Below are 19,133 nucleotides of genomic sequence, written 5' to 3' on the forward strand. Positions count from 1 at the left end.
CCTCAGTAATGCCAGATTTTGGAGCTATTTAATGCAGAGGTTGGTGAGGCTCTTCTGATTTTATTTTATTTTTTCCTGTGCTCCCAGGTTTTCCAGTGTTTTAATTACTACCAACGTGTAGAGACTGGGACATGGCTTATCCAATGCAACAGCTTTCTCTCGTCTCTAATTCCCAAATGAGTGTTTTCTGCAGCAGCTGGAGCCCAGTTACTGGCTTGTTTTGCCCTTCTGAGGGCAGCAACAAAACCCTGCTGATGTGTGTGGTGTCTGTGCCTGCTGCCTCCTCCCGAGCTGGCGTTCAGCAGGCACGGGGCAGGATTAGCACACTGCTGTGCAAAAACCACTTGGAGCCTTTCCCAGGCTGCTGCAGAAAGAGAAAGTGAGCGTTCAAAAAAAAAAAAAAAAAAAGAAAAAAGAAACAAACCCCAAAAAAACCAGCTGTTTGCATCCTCCCCTGCCTGGGCAGAGACACCCCATATCCACCCTATAGGGGATAGCTGTTGCACTGGCCCATTACATTCTGCTTTTGGAGCATCCTGGCTTCATCAGGGAATTGAGGGATCAAATTGCAGCTCTCGGTGGGTCTCTCTTAGCCCTGAAAGTTGCACTTGAGCGCTGCCGGGCTGGATGCCTGCAGGGCTGCTGCTTGGGATGCTCTTGCACTGGATCCTTTAAGGGCACGCATCCTCTCCTGCAGGGAGGAGGGATTTCCAGGAAGGTCTCTCTCCCTCCTGGGGATGATTTCACGCTGAGCAGTGAGCACCAGCCTCGGGGCTGCCGGATGGATGGGAACAGAGCATCTCCCTGGCTGATGCCTTTCCAGCAGCAGCAATATCCCTCTCTGTCTTCTGCCTTATTAGATAAGACAGCTGAGCTCTTCTGGGCTCTTCTCGTAAGGCACCCTGCAAGGATTCCAGCTCTAGACCAGCATGTCTAGACACTGGTGCACTCCAGGATATGCTGAAGCAATCCACTTGGAATTAGGGAGCCGGAGCATTCAAGGTTGCAATGAAGTGTTAACCACAGCCTGCTGCAAAACCCGGGCTCTGGGGGGTTCCTAACAAAGCTCTGGCTTTAATCTGCGCCTGGTGCTTCCACACATCGCTGCCTTTGGAGAAAAACCCAGCCTGACCCATGGAAACAACCGTGACCCATGGAAGGGGCAGGATGCCCATCCTCAGGGATGCCCTAACTCACCTGGAGCTGGTCCTGCTGGAGGGGGTCCAGCTGGAGAGCCCCACGCCAGGGTAGCACCGGCCCCTGCAAGTGCCCACTCCCGATCCCAAAGGAACCTGCATCCCCCACTCCCGATCCCAAAGGAACCTGCATCCCCCACTCCCGATCCCAAAGGAACCTGCATCCCCCACTCCCGATCCCAAAGGAACCTGCATCCCCCACTCCCGATCCCAAAGGAACCTGCATCCCCCACTCCCGATCCCAAAGGAACCTGCATCCCCCACTCCCGATCCCAAAGGAACCTGCATCCCCCACTCCCGATCCAACACTGGACTGCACTCTCAGGGCTGACCACACCTGTGGACAACCCGGGTATGGCTTGGTGGCCCCACTCGGAGCATCCAACTCACACCTACTAATTACCAGCCCAACATTCACAGCTAATTGATCATTCACAGCTAATTGATAAGCTAGAGAGCTTTCCCCCATTAGTGGAGCTTCTCCTGGACGGAAACAGCAAACCCCTCTTTTCTTTGAGGTATAAATCCCAACCCAGCAAATCCCAAGCTCAGGAAAACAGGCTTTCCACCCTGCAGTTTTCCAAGCACTTCTTCTCTCCCTCCTTCCTTCCTGCCTCCCTTGAGCCAAGGACATCTCAACTCTTTTTTGGACAGGGCACTTTTCCACCTCTGCCACCCAAGGGTTCATCTCGTGGAATCACAGAATCTTTTAAGTTGGAAAAGCCCTCTGAGATCATCGAGTCCAACCATTAACCCACCACCAAATGACATCCCCAGTGCCACATCCATGTGTCCATCAGTGCATCCACACAACTTCCAGGATACAAGTCACGGGGGGATGTTTTATTTCTGAAACTTGTGGAATTCCAGCCCTTTCCCCTTATTGCAGGCACCAGCCCCAGTCCTTGCAGCAGTGCCAGTGTGCTGGCATATTTTTTTTTACTTTAAGGGAGGAGAATTCCTGTCACCCAAAGGAAACATGATTACTTTCTCTCCTTCTTTGTTCCCTGAGCCAGGAATCAATTAGCAAATCCACCCTCACAGAGGAAACCCCCCTTCTGTGGCTCCTGATGGAAAATGTGAATGACTGCAGCAAATTCAGGCAGTGCTTTCAGTTCTACTTTAAAAAAGAATCAACCCAGCCACACTTAATAGAAATAATAGTTCTGGAATTCAACCAGTTTTGGGGATTTGCCCTTAAAATGGATTATCATTCACAAGGGCCACCACGTGAAAAAGAAAAGGAAAAAAAAATGGAGAAGGGGAAGTTGCATTTTGTTCAGAAGTTTAAATTGAAATTAACAACTTTGGAAGTCCATATTTCCTATTTCATCCTCATTTGTGATGAAATTTGGACAATAGCACCAATTTATCATGGTCACAGCATCAAGAAAAGGAAGGTTCTGCTTTTACATTCTATCAGAGTATCACTGGCTCTGATTTTCCTCTCTCCACTGTTGTTTATTTTAGGTTTCTGCTGAAATTCTCATGTGCCAAGGCAAGAAAAGGTCCCTTTATACCTTGCAAGCCCACATCAACAAGAAACAAACCTATTATGGCACTGCCTCTCCATGACTACTACATGTGGCTCCCTCACACCTACTACAGCACATCCTCTGGCTTTGCTCCATCCCTCCAGGAGCAAGATGAATCCAAAAGCTTTTACCCCAAACATTGTGGAAAATTTTGTTTCACTTCTGGGTTATTTGGAAAAGGAGGAGTCTCCTCAGCCAAGGGATGTCTCCCATGCTGGGATTTTTGCTGAGGTGGTGTGTGGGGGGGCAGAGCCTGCCCCTGTGCAGGCTTTTTGGGGAAGCTGGCTCCAGGTTCCATGAAGGAGATAACAAACCCATGTTTATCCCACAGGATCAGACCTGACTGTGCTGAGCCACTTGGACACATCTAATTAAGGTCATTTTGTTTGGTATCCCCTCAGTGCAACTGCTCCTCCTGAAGAATAACAACCTTTGGAGAGACTGGATAATGATATTCACCCTTTGCCCTAATAACCCAAATAGGCCACTAGAGAAACTTTTCCTCTAGGTTATCAATGTTTTGGGGTTTTTTCCCCCCTCTCTCCAGGCTCCAAGTCATATATATTTCTTTCCGTACATCCATAAACACCAAGAATTTTTCATTTTCTTCCCCAAAAGGGGAAGCCTTGTGAGCTGCCCCAGCTCCTCGCTGGGGTGACACCGAGGGACGGAGTCCGATTGAGCAACGCTGCACGAGGCTTTCGTCCCTTGGCTTCCCAGGGTGGGGGGTTGTTCTCCAGCTCTGGTGGCTCCACACAAAGTGGGAACTTGCAGACATTTGCAGGAAAACAGGGCAAATTCAGAGCAGCACGGAGGTGCTGCAGCACATGAGCCTGGAGAAAGCATTTCATTTTGCTCGGGCATCAGCTTCTCCTTTTGGAATCCCTTTCCTCTCGGGCACAGCTTTTGCAGCTCTGTTGCCAAATGCACACAAAATGCCCCCAAAAAGCCACTCTGTGATGCTGAGCCCAGCATCCTTCTCTAGTGTTTATTTGTATCCCCACTTTGGAACCATCCTTCCTTCCTTGCCTGCTCCCACCCAAAACTACTGTTCCAGCGAGGGAAAGAGCTTGGGAGGAGCATTCTGTGCTGGGCAGAAACTATCCCAGCTAAATGGAAGGGATTAGGGGAAACTGAGGGGGTTTTAGGAGCAGTGATTGCCTTGGCTAGGGAGGCTGATCTCTGGCAAAGAGAAGGAGGGACACCAAGTCGGCTGGAAAGATCTCTAATGATTAAGCCTCAGAAAGTTGCGCTTTAACAAATCCAGGGCGAATTATGGCAGGGAAAATCCCTCCTCCCCGTCCGCCTTGTCTGGCCTCGCTTTTCATGCATGGAGGAAAAGCAGAAAACCCCTTATTCCCACGGCTTTGCCAGGTAAAAACCACACCGAGGCCCCGAGGAGCCCTTCTGTGGCCACGCTGCTCATCCCAACTCAACACCAGTGGTGTGGGGCTGTGTGGGGGCGGCCAGGGGGTCCCGTCCCCCCCATCCAGCCCTGCTGGAGCAGAGCAGCTCTGGGGTGTGAGTCTGATGCTGTGGGGAGGGAAGGGAGGCTCCCGATGGAGCTGCTCCTCGCCAACCCCACCAGCAGCCCCCATTTGCACAGCCACCCCTTCCCACACCCCCAAAGCTCCCAGCAGCTGCCTACCTGAGCGATTTGGGAGCTGGCCCCCCCGGCAAAGAGGTCTCCTGGCTTGTGGGGAGTTTGCGACGTGTCACTGCGGTTATTCCCTAATCATCATATCAAACTCCAAAGGTTCAGCAGCCCCGGGCTGCTTTACAGTCCCACGGGTTAAACGTTAACCTGCCCTATCTGCCAGCTCCCCGCAGGCCTTTGACCAGATAGCTGTCTCAGACAGCAGCACCAGACCCAGCTTTTCCTAAATAAATGCAGGGCACCACAGGCAGAGCCCAGTTTAGGGGCTGGGGTCACGCTCACACCACTTTGCTCCATGCCGAGACCTTTCCCACCTGATCCGTCCCCAGCTCTTCCCAGCAGAGATGGGACACAGCCCTATTGTAAATGCAGGCAAACCCAACGGGAAGAAATGACCGTGTCTGACTCAGTTCACAAGGCTGAATGATTTCTTTATTATAACTATGCTAAAATACATCAATATACTATACAAGAGGAGGATACTAAAACTACACACTACTTTCTCTGACTCTAACACAACTCATGACTCTCTCAGGAGAGTCCAGCCCCAGGTGGGTTGGATTGGCCACCAGGCTCAAACAATCCTCACCAGAATCCAACCAAGCAATCACCCCAGGTAAACAATTCTCCAAATACATTCCACATAGGAAAAACAAGGAGCAGAAATATAAATTGTTTTCTCTCTCATTTCTCCTCAGAGGGAGAGAAATGTGCTTGCCACACGGCCCTATGACATTCTTGGGCTTTATAGGTTTGGGTTGGCTGGAGGATGGTGGCAGGAGTGAGAGATCCCTTTTGGTGGAGAAATTCCTCTTGGTGGCCTAAGCAAAGCTGTTGGTCTGCAGAAATTGCTACAGAAACATTATCCAAGCAAAGGTTCACAGTGAGGAAAGCCAGTGCAGGTTTTGGGGAGGCTTTCTTGCACCCAGAAAAAGCTGTGAGTAAATCCAGCAGCCACAAATCTCTGCAAGGGGTGGCTTCCAACCTCTCAGCATCCCAATACTATATTTGACCTGAGGCCATAGGAAAAAGCTTCCAAAATTAATTAATAACACTAAGATTATGAGTATGTAATTTAAATAAGAGTATATAATATGACAAAGTAAAAAACTTAAAGTTTGAATTTTTCAGTATAACAGTGTACATAAAACAAACAAAAAAACCCAATAACTAATTATAAAACAATAAATATATTGTTTTAGATATATAAATTATATTTATATAATATATATAATAAATATAATAAATATATTTATAATATAACTTATTATAAAACAATAACTAATTATTCTTCTTCACCTTCTTCTCCATAAGTTTAAGTAATATTGCCTAATTAGTTAAAAAAAGTCCAATTACAAACTCCAAATAATTAAGTATCATAATTCATACTTAATTAAAAATTAAGTATTAAGTTAAAAATAAAAATTATGCAAGTATAATTTCTTAATTAAATAGTTTAACCTTAAACAACATTATAAAAAATAGTAAGCAATTTTATACATCATTAATAAAATACTAGAAAACTCGCACCTTGTAAAACTATAATATGAATAAAAATATTAAACACCTAAATCTAAACACAAAATATCATCTCAAATACTTTAATTCCAACCATAACAAAAACCAAAAAACAACAAAAACAAACAAACATTTAGTGGTCCTTGTGCCACATCTGCTGATGCAACAGCTGAATTGAATGTTTGGCTCTTTCCAAAATCTTTCTGGAGCCTCACAGGAATGAAGTACCAAGGTACTTTAGCAGAGTGATTTCATGGAATCATAAAATTATAAAGTTTGGAAAAGACCTTTATGACCATCGAGTCTAACCAGCAGCACCACCGTGCTCCCCACAGAGCCATTTTTCTCATGTGATGTGCAAGTTTAGGATCCCAGCTGGATTATTAAAACCCGTCCCTGGAATAATTATGAAAAATTATTAAAAATAATTATTAAAATGATTAAAATCCATCCCTGGAACTGCATCCTGCTGTGGCTGTCTCTGAGCTCAGAGCTGGGGCATGGTTTGCCATCCCAGAGCTGACCCCCAGCACACGGATGCAGTCCTGGGCTTCATTTGCAGCCCTGTTAAATGAAGTGTTTATAATTAGGTGCTGCTGACGCCTCAGGTTTGGAAAAGTGCCATCCCTGTGTTTGCTCAGCTTTGAAAGCACGAGGTGGCCCCGATGGGGGAGGTGGCAGCACCTGGATGTGTCCATCCAGGAGAGCAGCATCTCAGCCTTCCTCCCTCCTCACCGGGGTGCAGCTCCCATGTCCCGGCCCGAACACGGGATTGCTCCCTAGGAACCATCTGCCCTCTGCTATCCACCTCTCTGCAGCATTTCGGGGTTCAAGTGCAGGTTTTGGAGCATACTTAAATAAGATAAAACCCCAAATAAGCCCTTCCCAAGCAGTTACGAGCATCTTTCCCTGAGCACACTTTGGGATCTGCTGCTTCTCCTGATTTCCCAGGCAGAGCTTGGGAGTGAGGGGCAGATGTCGTGAGGATTTGTGAAAGAATTTGGAATGAGCTAGAGATGAGACTTCTGAGTTGTTTTAGATAATGTAATTTATTTTTTAATTTAAAAATTAAAAATAGGTAAGAAATACATAGGTAAGAAAGGTGAGTTCAATTAATCTTATATAAATTATATAAAATTCAGCTCCCCTTATATGATTTTATATGAATATGAATTATACGATTCAGAGATTTCTAGTTACAAAACTTAAAAAAAATTTAACTAATAAAACACTATCAACAAAAATACTTATATTTTTGATATAATCTTTAAAATATTAAATATTAAATATTTAATCTTATCGACTCATGTTACAATATAAACCCTTTTAGTTAATTATGTTATAATGCACAAACTTACAATACTGTATTGTAAAACTCTAGCCTTTCTTCTATTTAGTTTAACATGCTTTGATTTTAAACTATCAATGTACGTTCTCATTTCTAATGCTTAGTTTAGAAGTATTTTCTAAAATTTAAGATCAAATAATGTGTTTAATCCTAAGTTTTAACTTACAAACCCAAAGTTCTAAAAATCCTCTATATTTTGGATTCTAACAAGATAAGACAATTGATTTTTTTCTTGTCAAAGGGATTTTTCTGTCTTTAGCACGCCATCCTCTCCTGTCCTAAGGGACTGCTGGGACACTGAATTTCAGAGTGAAGGCCCCAGCGTGCCCCTGAGCACTGCAGACTGCACAGGGAAATGAGCTGAAATAATTCAGTAATCAATTAAATGTTTTTGCCCTGGAATAGTGACAATGGGAGGAGCAAACCAGCTCCATAAAATCAAGTGTCACACACCTTCATGGGCCCAGCACTAAAAAGAGCAACGAAAAGTCTCTCTGGGGGAAATGTGAGGTGGTACCTGAGCGCAGGTAAAGGGACTCTGACGATGTGTCAGCAAGAGGGGATGAAATGCAGGTGGCCATGGCATGGAAATGGGGAAGTTTGGGATGGAAAACCCCATTTTGGGGTAGAAACCAGCTGTGGATTGACCCACAGGCGTTAGGGTGTCTTGGGCTGTGGGCTAAAGGTTGGGCAGTTTTCTTTATGTCTCCCACAACCAATCCCCCTCCAGGAGATATCTGCTGTTCATGGGTCATTAATTATTCATTATCTTCTGTTCATGGGCCAGTGAGTGTCCCTGCATGGCTGAGAAAATTCCATCATCCCATGAGGAGATGCTCTGCCCAGGGGAGAAGCCAAACATTCCTACCTGGATATAATCTGAGACATGAAACAGCACAGCAGCCTTTGCCCACTGCATTCCCAGAGGAGCAGCTTCCTTCCCACTGCATTCCCAGAGGAGCAGCTTTCTTCCCCCCTGCATTCCCAGAGGAGCAGCTTCCTTCCCACTGCATTCCCAGAGGAGCAGCTTTCTCCCCCACTGCATTCCCAGAGGAGCAGCTTTCTTCCCCCTGCATTCCCAGAGGAGCAGCTTTCTTCCCCCTGCATTCCCAGAGGAGCAGCTTTCTTCCCCACTGCATTCCCAGAGGAGAAGCTTCCTTCCCACTGCATTCCCAGAGGAGCCCAGGCCCATCTCCCCCAGCCCTGGAGCTCCAGAGGAAAACTCCCCCTTGTCCAGAATCCTGCTCCAGCAGAAGCACAGCTGGCACTGCAGGAGGGCTGAGCCACCATTCAATGACCCACAGGGTGTTAGGTTGGATTCTGACTTTGTCAGTGGTTTCTTTTTGTACTATTGCATTTGTATGTTTAATTTTTCTAGAAAAGAACCGTTATTCCTATTCCCATATGTGCTTAAGAGCCCGTTAACTTCAAAATTATAATAACTGGGATGTGTTTGCATTCTCTATTTCAAGGGAGGCTCCTGCCTTCCTTAGCAGACACCTGTCTTTCAAGCCAAGACAGAAGGAAGCATGACAACACACATGGACATGGAAAGCCCCTCTGATGCCAGAAAGGTTGGAATTTCAGCACCATTTTTTGAGGTTGTGCAGGAAGGGCAGCTGTGATGCTTTCCTTCCCTGTCTTCCCCTCTATGCCACATATTTTGCTCAGAAGAGGAGAAGTAATCAAGAGAGGAGATGTGATTTGTGCTCATGTTTCCTTGAAAGCCTCTCAAGAAGCAGAGTGGAGCTATAGAACATGATTGTTTCCTTCTCCACAATCACAGCAGCAGTGGGCTGCCTCCTCCAGGGCTTTCCTCAGCCTGCCAGGTGGGATGAGGGAAAAGCATTTCCAGCTCAGGAAAAATGACATCTGAGTGGATTTTGTGTTATTTATTTACTGCCACAAACCCCCTAATGGGAGCTTGATCCTCCAGCTTTCCCTGGAGGTGCTGCACAAAGTTTTCCGGGATGTCCAGCAAAGGATTTATGGCAAATCTCTGGCTGTGCCAAGCCCTGCTGGGGATCAGGAGCTCTCCTTTAATGTAGCAATGAAGCCAATAAAAATATCCTTGGTGTCAGGAGGAGCAGGATCAGAGCCCAGCGTCGGAAAAAAGATGAAAATGGTGCTGTTCAGAGCATCTCCTGAGTGCTGTGTTTGCCGTGCTTGGTGGAGATGCTCTGGTCAGACAGACCCTGCTGTGATCCAGGCATGTGGATGCTCTGGTTGGTGACATTCCCACTGCAGGGACTGCTGGAAGTTAGGGAAGAAATGGGATGTTGCCAAAAAAGTTTGAGTTTTCCAAAGTCTACAGATTTAGAGGGATGTGTGTCAGTTATTGGGGAGGGTTTTGTGTGTGTACAAAGAGAGGTTGTTAAACACCACTGCAGCTCATTATAGCTCTCTAAACATCACAGTTCTCCCTTTCTCCCTGAATAAATCTGCATGCTGCAATGCCACTGTGCTCTGTAATTAGGAACAATTCAATTGAAGTCTTATTGCTTTCCAAAAACAACCCTTTGCTTCAGCAGCCTGACTCATACCCTGCTAGAGAGCTGCTGCTAGGCTGAAAAGGAATTTATAGTGGAGTAAACAGCCTGTGTGTGTTGGTATTTAGAGATATGAAAACCACTATATCCAAAACTGATATTAGCCAAAAAAAAAAAAAAAAATTAAAATGGACACAAGGTTTCTGCAGCCCTTTCCCTCAAGCTTGGGACTCTCCAGACTTTTGAGTTGCCAGTTTTTTTCTTGTTGTGGCTGAGACATTTTGGGTTTGCTTGTGCCATGGAGAAGCAGTAGTTCTGCCCAAAGGGGGCTGGATTGTGCTGCTGCCAAAGAAAACAGAATTAATTATAAAAGTTCTGTGTGCCTGTGACTTCAAGATAAATCTGTGGTTATAAGTATTCCTTTGATTTAGGATAGTTTGATACGACCTGTGTTTGTGTAAGGCTGATGTTGGGATATGGATCAAATTTTGGCACTCTGCTGCTCCATAAATGACTTTTGTAAAGCTGTGGTTACAACTCCTTCAGTCTCAGGTGTTTCTCCAGCACCTGATAACAACAGTATGAACAGTGGGTGTGCAATGCCAGCCTGAATAATCACAGCACAGGAACAGGGTTCTGCACCTGCACACAGGAAAGTGGGAGTCAGCAAGCTCAGGAAATGCCCTCATTCCCCATTTCCCTGATCAGTATTGGCTCCTAAAATCCGTGTCCAAAAATAATTGCAAAGAAGTAATTTCAAGCTGGAGCTGGTGGCAACGGTGCTCCTGCAAATGTGTTTGACACGAGGAGTGTTTGAATCCTGTCCCTGCTGGTGTGTCCTCCCCTTTGGCAAAAAAAATTTCAGAAGGCATCATCAGACCCAAATACTTGGGAAGTTTAATTGGAAGTCACATTCCAGTATTTTTAGTTCTGCTGAACAATTTCCCAACCTGCTTCCTGACCTCTGTCCGTGCAGTTTCTTGATACTGAGATTGTGACCTCCACCTGGTCTTAGGGAAAAACGGGGGCATCCTGGGCCTAGAAATACCAGGTACTTTAGAAATAAGTTGTAAATTTATAAAACAAAGTCCTCCTGTTAAGTGTGAAGGCAATCCTTGAAGTCACAGGTGCTAAGATTTATCTACTACAGATTAAAAAAGGAAATATTTTCTGCAAAATGTTACAGAACCCCAGACTGGTTTGGGTTGGAAGGGACACTAAAGCTCATCTTCTTCCATGGGCAGGGACACCTTCCACTCTCACAGGCTGCTCAAGCCCCATCCAGCTGGCCCTGGGCACTTCCAGCTCTTATTTCTCCTTTAAGTGCATTCAAAAAAAACCAGAATGTTCTGATAGTAATGGTTTACACTGAACAGAAGTGAAAAGCAGTAATTGGATTTACTGTACAAATCACTGACAGTAAGTCCTCTAATGCTGTTAGGGCTCCTTAAAATCATAGACTTAAACCTCTCTCCCAGCTGAAACCAAAGCTCCCAAGGCAAATAATTACACTTAAAGGCCAGATGTGGTGATTTTGCAGCACCTTTTTGTGGCTTCTGCGTGTGCAGGAGAAAAGCCTTGGGTTTTTTCCTTTTTCTTTCTGTTTCAGTACAGATAAATGGGATAGGAAAGACAAGGACTTGCACAGGTATTTGTTTGTTCTGGAAGGACACCCTGCACGAGGGTGGGAAGAACTCAGTGTGCCCCAGCCTGGCTGGCTGCCTACAGCATAAATCCCAATATATCCTAATAAATCTATTTAATATATCCTGGACAGGGAGGGCTGCTGGGGAGGAGGAAACCCCCAGTGGTTGGGTGCAGGTGTAAAGAAAATGGGGTCAAGGCCACTGGTCCAGTTTGTTTGTGGGGCAAAGGGGGAGGTAGGAAAAGTGGTATCGATCTGGGGATATGAGGGCACTGATAAGAAAAAATTTGCATGAAGAACTGGGCAAGTCTGGGCAGGAAAGATAGACAGGGATGAGGCTTTACTTTTATATATAAATGTGCTTTTAACAAAATTAAAAAGGTGTTGTTGGGCCTTGCAGATTTTTTCCTCTGTTGGGAGATCAGAGAGGAAAATGAGATTTTTCCAAGCATCAGGCTGGGACTTGTAAGCCAGTCCTAACCACTAAGCTGAGTCTTTTACCTCTTCTCAGCTTTGGCCACCTGGGGAGGCAAGAGCAAATAGTTTGTGACTTGTTTCCTACCATGTAGCTTTTGCTTTTTTCCACTTGTGCTTTTAATCAAAGTACATTTCATAACTCCTGTGTCAGCCTGGTGGATGTAGGCATTTGTGGATTATTTGGAATGTTTCCCACTTCACTCTTTCAGGGTACTTGTGTGCTCGTGACTCACTTTCTCATGTGTAATAACGTCCTGCTGCAAAATGGTTCTGCAGCACATTGAATTCAGGTGTGTTTTATCATCTGGGATGGCAGAAAAGCACGTGGGGCATCTTGCTGTCATTAAGGCATCAAAGTTTATAAAACTGGTACAGAACTTTTACAAGGGATTCAGGGAAGAAATAATGGCTGGGATAGGCTTTGATATCCTGAGTGGGCTTTGCAAGTCCCTGGTTTATGAATTCATTGAGAAATTGAATCCCAGGATGGTTTGGGATGGAAGGGGCCTTAAAGCCCATCCAGTTCCACCCCTGCCATGGGAAGGGACACCTTCCACTGTCCCAAGATGCTCCAAGCCCTGTCCAACCTGGACTTAGACACTTCCAGGGATCCAGGGGCAGCCACAGCTGCTCTGGGCATCCTGTGCCAGGGCCTGCCCACCCTCCCAGGGAACAATTCCTTCCCAGAATCTGATATAAACCTGCTCTCTGTCACTTTAAAGCCATTTGTTGTCCTGTCACTCCATGCCCTTGGCAGAAGTCCCTGTCCCTGACTTTCCCTGGGGCAGGAAAAGCAAGTCAGGGTTGACTCTGTCCTCCCTCAGGCAGAGGTGCCTGGAGAACACCAGGAACGTGTGCCCTGTCCCAAATCACCTTAGGGATGAAGTGTGGGAGGGTGGCTGTGGGAAACTGCAAAAGGAATTTAAAAAGGCTCCTGTGACCTGAAGAACCTCGAGAAACAACCACAGGGTGCTGAGCATTCCTGGGAAAGCAAAGTCCTGAGCTGGGAATGGGTGCCCAGCTCCTCCAGCTTGTAGGTGCGGGAAGAAATGACTCCCCTGCACAAATTGCAGGGGTGCCAAAGTGCCCCACTGCCCCCCTAAATACAGACAGCTCGTGGTGGAGACGTCCACATCTCTGCTCCAGCAGCCTCAAAGTGCTCAGAACCCAAAATAGTGCTGGCAAAGGGCCGGGTTTCCTAAAATATTTTCCTAAGCCTTGTTCTTTTTGCTGTCTCCTTTGCCTTTGGGTGGCTAGGTGGTCTCTTGGCTGGGTTTGGGTTTGCTCATGGGTGGCCTTGAGCTGGAAGGGTCGGGGTTGTCATGGCAGGGGCTGGTGCAGAGCTGGGTTTTGGGGCAGGGGACCTTGCTGGAGCCTGGCTCAGAGGCTCATTCCTCCTTCAGGAGGCTACCAAAAGTAGCTCAGGCTGGAATCATAAGGCTTGGCCCCTCTGCCTGGGCTAAACGTGAACTTCCCTGAGGGTTTGGGTTTGGATCCAGGCAGCAAAATCCCCCTCTTGGAGTTCAAGGGGGCTGCCAAGCTGTCCTAAATTCAGGTGGGTGGTGGGGCTGGATCTCCCCACATGAGGCCAAATGTGAACAAAAAAGGGTCTGTGATGCAGGGCAGTGGTGTTTGGTTTGGTGTGTGTGACTCCTAACCACAAACAGAGTCAATATTTAATAGAAGAGAATGGAAAAATAGTAAAAATAGTACCTTAAGCAGAGCTGTGTCACTTCAACATAGGTGTGAGGGATATCTTTTGTCAAGTGTTCATTTTATTTTTACTATTTTTAAATGAATCTGGGACCCTGGCAGTTTTTGGGGTGTTGCAGTTTGCTGCTCCAGAGGAGCTCTGCCAGCACCATCCTCTGAGCTGCCTGCAGAGAGAGGGATGGGGAATGCACTCATTTTGAGTGAATGTCTTTAAACAAACCCTTTCCAGCTGTGGCCAGACTTGAACCTTCAGATGTTTCTATGTCTGCTGAAAATGGTGTTTCTTCAAATAAAAACTCACAGAGCAGAATCCCAGATGGGTTTGGGTGGGAAGGGACCTTAAATCCCATCCAGTGCCATGGGCAGGGACACCTCCCACTGTCCCAGGCTGCTCCAAGCCCTGTCCAGCCTGGCCTTGGGCACTTCCACAATCTAGGGGAAGCCCCAGCTGCTCTGGGCACCCTGTGCCAGGGCCTGCCCACCCTCCCAGGGAACAATTCCTTCCCTCTTTCAGATAAGCTCTGGGGTGGGTGGTGTTGGAGGCACCTTCTCCCTTCTGAGTGATCCTTGCTCTTCCCATCCCATCAGATTCCTGCTGTGGATGGAGTGGCTTGGGATTGCCTTGCTGGCCAAACTAAACTCTATAAAAACACCATCCAAGGTTTCCTGGCCTCCCTTGCTGTGCGCAGTGCCATTGTCCTGGGCTTGACTTGCCCTGATGTTCTGTCATTGCTTCCAGAGAGTTCCAGCTCTGGCAAGGTGTCACTTTTCCACTGGGAGAAGTGGCTTCTCGGGCAGCTCCAGCCCAGCTTTCTGCTGAAACTGTCTCAGAGGAGATGTCCACCCTTCCTGGAAAACCTTGCTAGCAGCACCTAGGTCATATTCTGCTTTTATTTCCTCTGAAAGCAGCCAAACTTCTCCCAAAGCTTCGTGCAGCTGGAAATTGCTGAAGCCTCTCCAGCACCCAGCAACAAATTACAACTGTGAGATAACACACAGCCCTGGCCATTGGCTGGAAATGGCACATTCTAAATATTTTAATTGCTGATTTGTATGTTTAGGAGGAAAAAAAAAAAAAAACCTTCAGATGCTGTGCAATGCATGTATAAATTCTGAATTGTAAATAAATATCCTCCCTGGGAGCTCAGATTTTTTTGGGAGTTTATCAAGCAGCAAGGTTTAAATAGGTATACATTCAGCTGGAATAGAAAGCTATCAGAATATCTATTTTTTGATTTTGGAGTGGGATGGGGCTCCCTGAGCTGGGCAGGCCTCTCCTAATGTTGGTGTCCATGAAAATTGAGAATTGAGAGCATCCAAAGCTACTTCTGGAAGAGAGGGGAGCCAACTTGCATGGAGCAAACTGAAGGTTTTGTCCCATTCAAGAGCCAATTCTGTTGTGAGAAGGTCACAGATGAGCCAAAGCTGCTTCTCCAGCCTTGGAAGAGAATTCCTGCTGCCCAAAGTTTGGGTTTTTGGACAAGGATGCTGTGTTCCCAAGGAGGATGGCTGGTACCTGTGGGATTGCTCAAATAACTCTGAAAAGATCAAATGAGGATGCACCCAGTGTTTCTTCCCAGGCTTCAGACTGAGACAGATGTGACAGAACTTCTCATGCAGGAGAAAAATAAAAATATCTATTTAAAATGGCAAGAATCCAGTTAGAACAGGAAAAATGCATGGCACAGACCCAAAGCCAGGTTGGACTCTGCTTTTGTGCATCTTGGAAATTGCTTTTCACAGGTCCTGACCTCAGTGCAGAGGTTTTGTCCCCAGCCTTGAGCAAGGCTGGCTGTAAAACCCCTCCAGGTGAGCTGCCAGCAGCTTTTCCAGGAACACCAGGCTTTGGGAGCAGCTCTGCCTATGGGAATGAGCTTGGGAAGGCAGGAAAACAAAGCCCTAAAAAAATACAGCTGGCTCAGTCACCTCAGTGCTTCCTTTCTTCATCAAGACAGCTTTACCTGGGTGGCAGACAGGGACTCTGAAGAGCAACTCTCCCTCTTTTCCCTCTCCAAAGTGATGGAATTGTCCCTGAGCTGGTGGATAAGGCGGTTCCTGGGAGCAGAGTGTGCTCACCTGGCTCTTCCCAGGCTCCAATATGGGCAGCAGGTGATGCAGAAAATGCTCCAATGCAGAGCAAACCAAGCAGAGGAGAAATAGTAATTTAGATTTTTCTGAAAGGCAGCTGGTTTTGTTGGTTTTGCTCACTGGGTTATGCAGATGCTCCCTTGGTGTCAGGAGCTGGTGCTCTCAGCTGTGACAGAAGGTATAAAAAAGGTCATAAATACAGCTTTGACTTCTGGTAAAAAGTAATAAAATCCCCCCCAAAAGACAGACAAAACTGCTTCTAAACCCAGCTTGCAGCAATTTCATGCTCTATATATGCAAAAGGTTTCAGTAGCAGTTCAGTAGCATCGAGAATTCTTCATTTTTCACTGTAAATATTTCCTAGACTAAAAAGAAAACTCCAAACAATTCCCCAAATGTGTGTAGCCCTGATGGATTTGTACCTCCTGAGATTAATTTAATTATTTTTCACCTGAAATACTTCAGGTTTTACAGCCACAATTAATGTTGACTGAACTTTTAAGTTCTAACTTTCCTGGTATCTTTGCAAATCTGTGGGGTTTTCATTATTTCTCCTCCTCCCAAGACAGTATTAACAGAATGGGGTGTCATTGCTTAGTGAAAAAGGATTTAATAATGAAAATTCTGTTTTTAAGGAGCCTAATCCTGAACACCTGTGTTGGGAGAGTTTGCAGCAGCTGAGAATCACCTCTGAATGGTTTCTCTGCTCCATAGCTTCCAAAAGCAAAAGTCATGGAAGCTGAATGTTGCTTGGGATCTTAAACTGAAAATGCATTTAGAAAGAAGAAGTCCTTAAGGGAATCGAGGTAAAAATAGCTGCCAAACAAGTCAAAATTGAAGAGGAAAAGAACATTGATATTCAGAATATTCATTTCTCACAGAGCCTGATGTTAACAGCTCTGCTGGGAAATTACATTATTGTTGTTAAAATACTGTGGAAATCCAAATAAAGGCTGGGAAGCTACAGGATGTTCTTGGGAGGATGCAAGCTTTGCTGGAAGAAAATGAAATAAACAGTTCAGCTCCAACACCTAAATATTGATATAAAGATGTAAAAGTCGAGGAGGCTTCACAGACCAGCACGTGATGGGGATGTCCCAGGGCACTGGGCAGGCTTGGAAAGTCAAATATTCTCCATCCCTGTGAAGCAGTTGGAGTTCATGTGGTGCTCTAGAAAAGCAGGATGTGAGCCAAGGAATGAAGGAATAACAATCCAAATAATGGAGTTACTGACAGGGCTGGGCAGGAGCTGGGCTGCAGCAGCACAGAGAGGATTGGGGATGAAAAATAACCTCACTGATGAGTGAGAAGGGCCCTGGAAGAGCAGCCCTGAGCAGGGGGGATCCTGTTGGAACCCCAGCCTGGTTCAGGGGCTCCGTGTGGTGGAAAAGTCTCTCCTCCAGCCCGAGCTGTTTTTCGGTCTCAAGGCAGTTTATTGCAAGTTATCTAAAAGATTTTCTTCTGGGGTTGCTGTGGTTTGCTCAGAGCTCAGGCAGAGGCACACACACACCCTGACATCCTCTCTGACCCTGACTGCTTCTTCTCTCCCCACCAGGGCTGCTGCTGTATTTATATGGTACATTACGTGTTACATGTTTACAGTTTTTTCCCAATGCCTATCACCTATATTAAATGGTGCTTTTCTATCTTTTATATGGTACATTACGTGTTACATGGTTACAGTTTTCCCCAATGCCTATTACCTATATTAAATGGTGATTTTCTATCTTTTATATGGTACATTACGTGTTACATGTTTGCAGTTTTCCCCCAATGCCTATTACCTATATTAAATGGTGCTTTTCTATCTTTTATATGTACATTACATGTTCCATGTTTACAGTTTTTCCCCAATGCCTATTCCCTATATTAAATGGTGCCTTTCTACTCTAAACCAATCTGTGAGTACCAACATCACCAAGAACTTGGAAGTAAGGAAGAAGAAAGAGGAGGAACAGGACTGGCCTACATTCCTCCATCTTAAAACTTCTGACCCCCATGTACAAAGTAAAAACCTCCTGTACAGGTGTTAAAACCCCCTTGTACAATACTAAAAAATTCTTCCCTCTACTTTCTAACTACTTCTACTATAATATCTAAGCTTTTGTGACTTCTTGTTCTCCCTGCAAGGTTGGTAAATCATTCCATGGCCCAAACTCAAAATCACAGCTGTTTCCAGCTGCCTGCCAGGGTCTCAAATGCTTCTGACCGGGGCCTGGAACCTCCAAAAATGTCTGAGGGACATGTTGAGTTCCAACAGATCCCCATCCTCAGGCTGCTGCTCCCAGAGCCCTTTCCCAGTGCTTCCAGCTGGGATGGCTGGGAGAGGGCAGCACAAGGTGATGGCACCTGCTGCCACTTAGGGAAAGCGGCTCCTGAGGGCAATTTGGGGTCAGAACAGCACAGGGAAAGAACCACTTGTGGGAAAATGTCCCTGGAGCTCACAGCTGAGCGGGGAGATCACTCAGGGCTGACATTCCCATAGGGATCCATGGAGCCGCTGCAGGCCCAGGCCCAGCTCGCTCTGGAGTTACTCCTGCTCCAGGTTCCCTTTACAGCAAACTGGAATGGGGGCCTTTTCAATATTTGACTTTTCCCACTGCTTTGTCACCCTCCTGATTTTCCAGAGCTGCTTTTGTCACGTCAAGAGTTTCTCGCTGATGGTTCTGTCACCTCCAAGCTCTGCATCCAAAGGCAGGACACGAGGATGGAAAATTGGGCTCTACCTCAAATCCCGCTGCCCCAAACACCCCCATCACAGCCAGGCTGCTCTTGGAGCTGATCCCAAAGAAATCTGAAGGGTGCTGAGGAGGAGCAGCCTTTAGTGGCACTGCCTTCCCAAGATAACCATCAGTTGTCAGCCAATTTTGGCACAGGGCACGACAGCGAGGAGCAGGAAGCTTTTTAGATTGGTCATGGATGAGATGCTGAGCATTTTCCAGGAGCATTTCTGTCTGGGAATAGCCAGTGGGAGGCTGAATGGATTTGTGGCTGGCCAGGTGGCTGCCACAGCTGTGCTGTGCTGCTGGATGCCACCCCCTGTCACCGCTGCCATCAGGGGCAGAAGGGGTGGCAGGGCTTTGTTCCATGGCTGCAGAGGGGAAATGCTCTGGGGAATGAGTTTCCCTGAAAGGTGGAAGCATTTTTATTATTGATTTACGACTGTCTAAACTTTGAAATATATATATTTAAAATGTATTATATATATATATATATATATATATATATACATATATATATATACACATTAATATGTATATATACATATATTTGTACTTACAACTAATATATATGTATATACATATATGTATGTTTATAAATGTGTAATAAAAATGTATAAAATGCATTAAAATGTGTAATAATAAATGCCTATTTAAAAAACCACAGAGACAGTTCAGGAAAGCCTTTGCCTAGATTTGTAATAAGATCAAGTGATGGAATATGACAAAAAAGGAAGTATTTACAAT

The 19,133-nt window shown here is 45.9% G+C and overlaps 1 protein-coding gene across 1 annotated transcript in view; it reads right to left on the minus strand.

Annotated features, from left to right (window-relative positions):
- Nucleotides 1-4,474, minus strand: part of A1CF (APOBEC1 complementation factor) — a 28,344-nt gene extending 23,870 nt beyond the window's left edge. The window contains exon 1 of the mRNA XM_021537073.2: nt 4,380-4,474. The gene's annotated coding sequence lies outside the window, so the exon portion shown is untranslated. The remainder of the gene's footprint in view (nt 1-4,379) is intronic.
- Nucleotides 4,475-19,133: the final 14,659 nt, after the last annotated feature.

Source organism: Lonchura striata, chromosome 7 (assembly GCF_046129695.1).
Source record: "Lonchura striata isolate bLonStr1 chromosome 7, bLonStr1.mat, whole genome shotgun sequence".
Classification (NCBI taxonomy): Eukaryota; Metazoa; Chordata; class Aves; order Passeriformes; family Estrildidae; genus Lonchura; species Lonchura striata.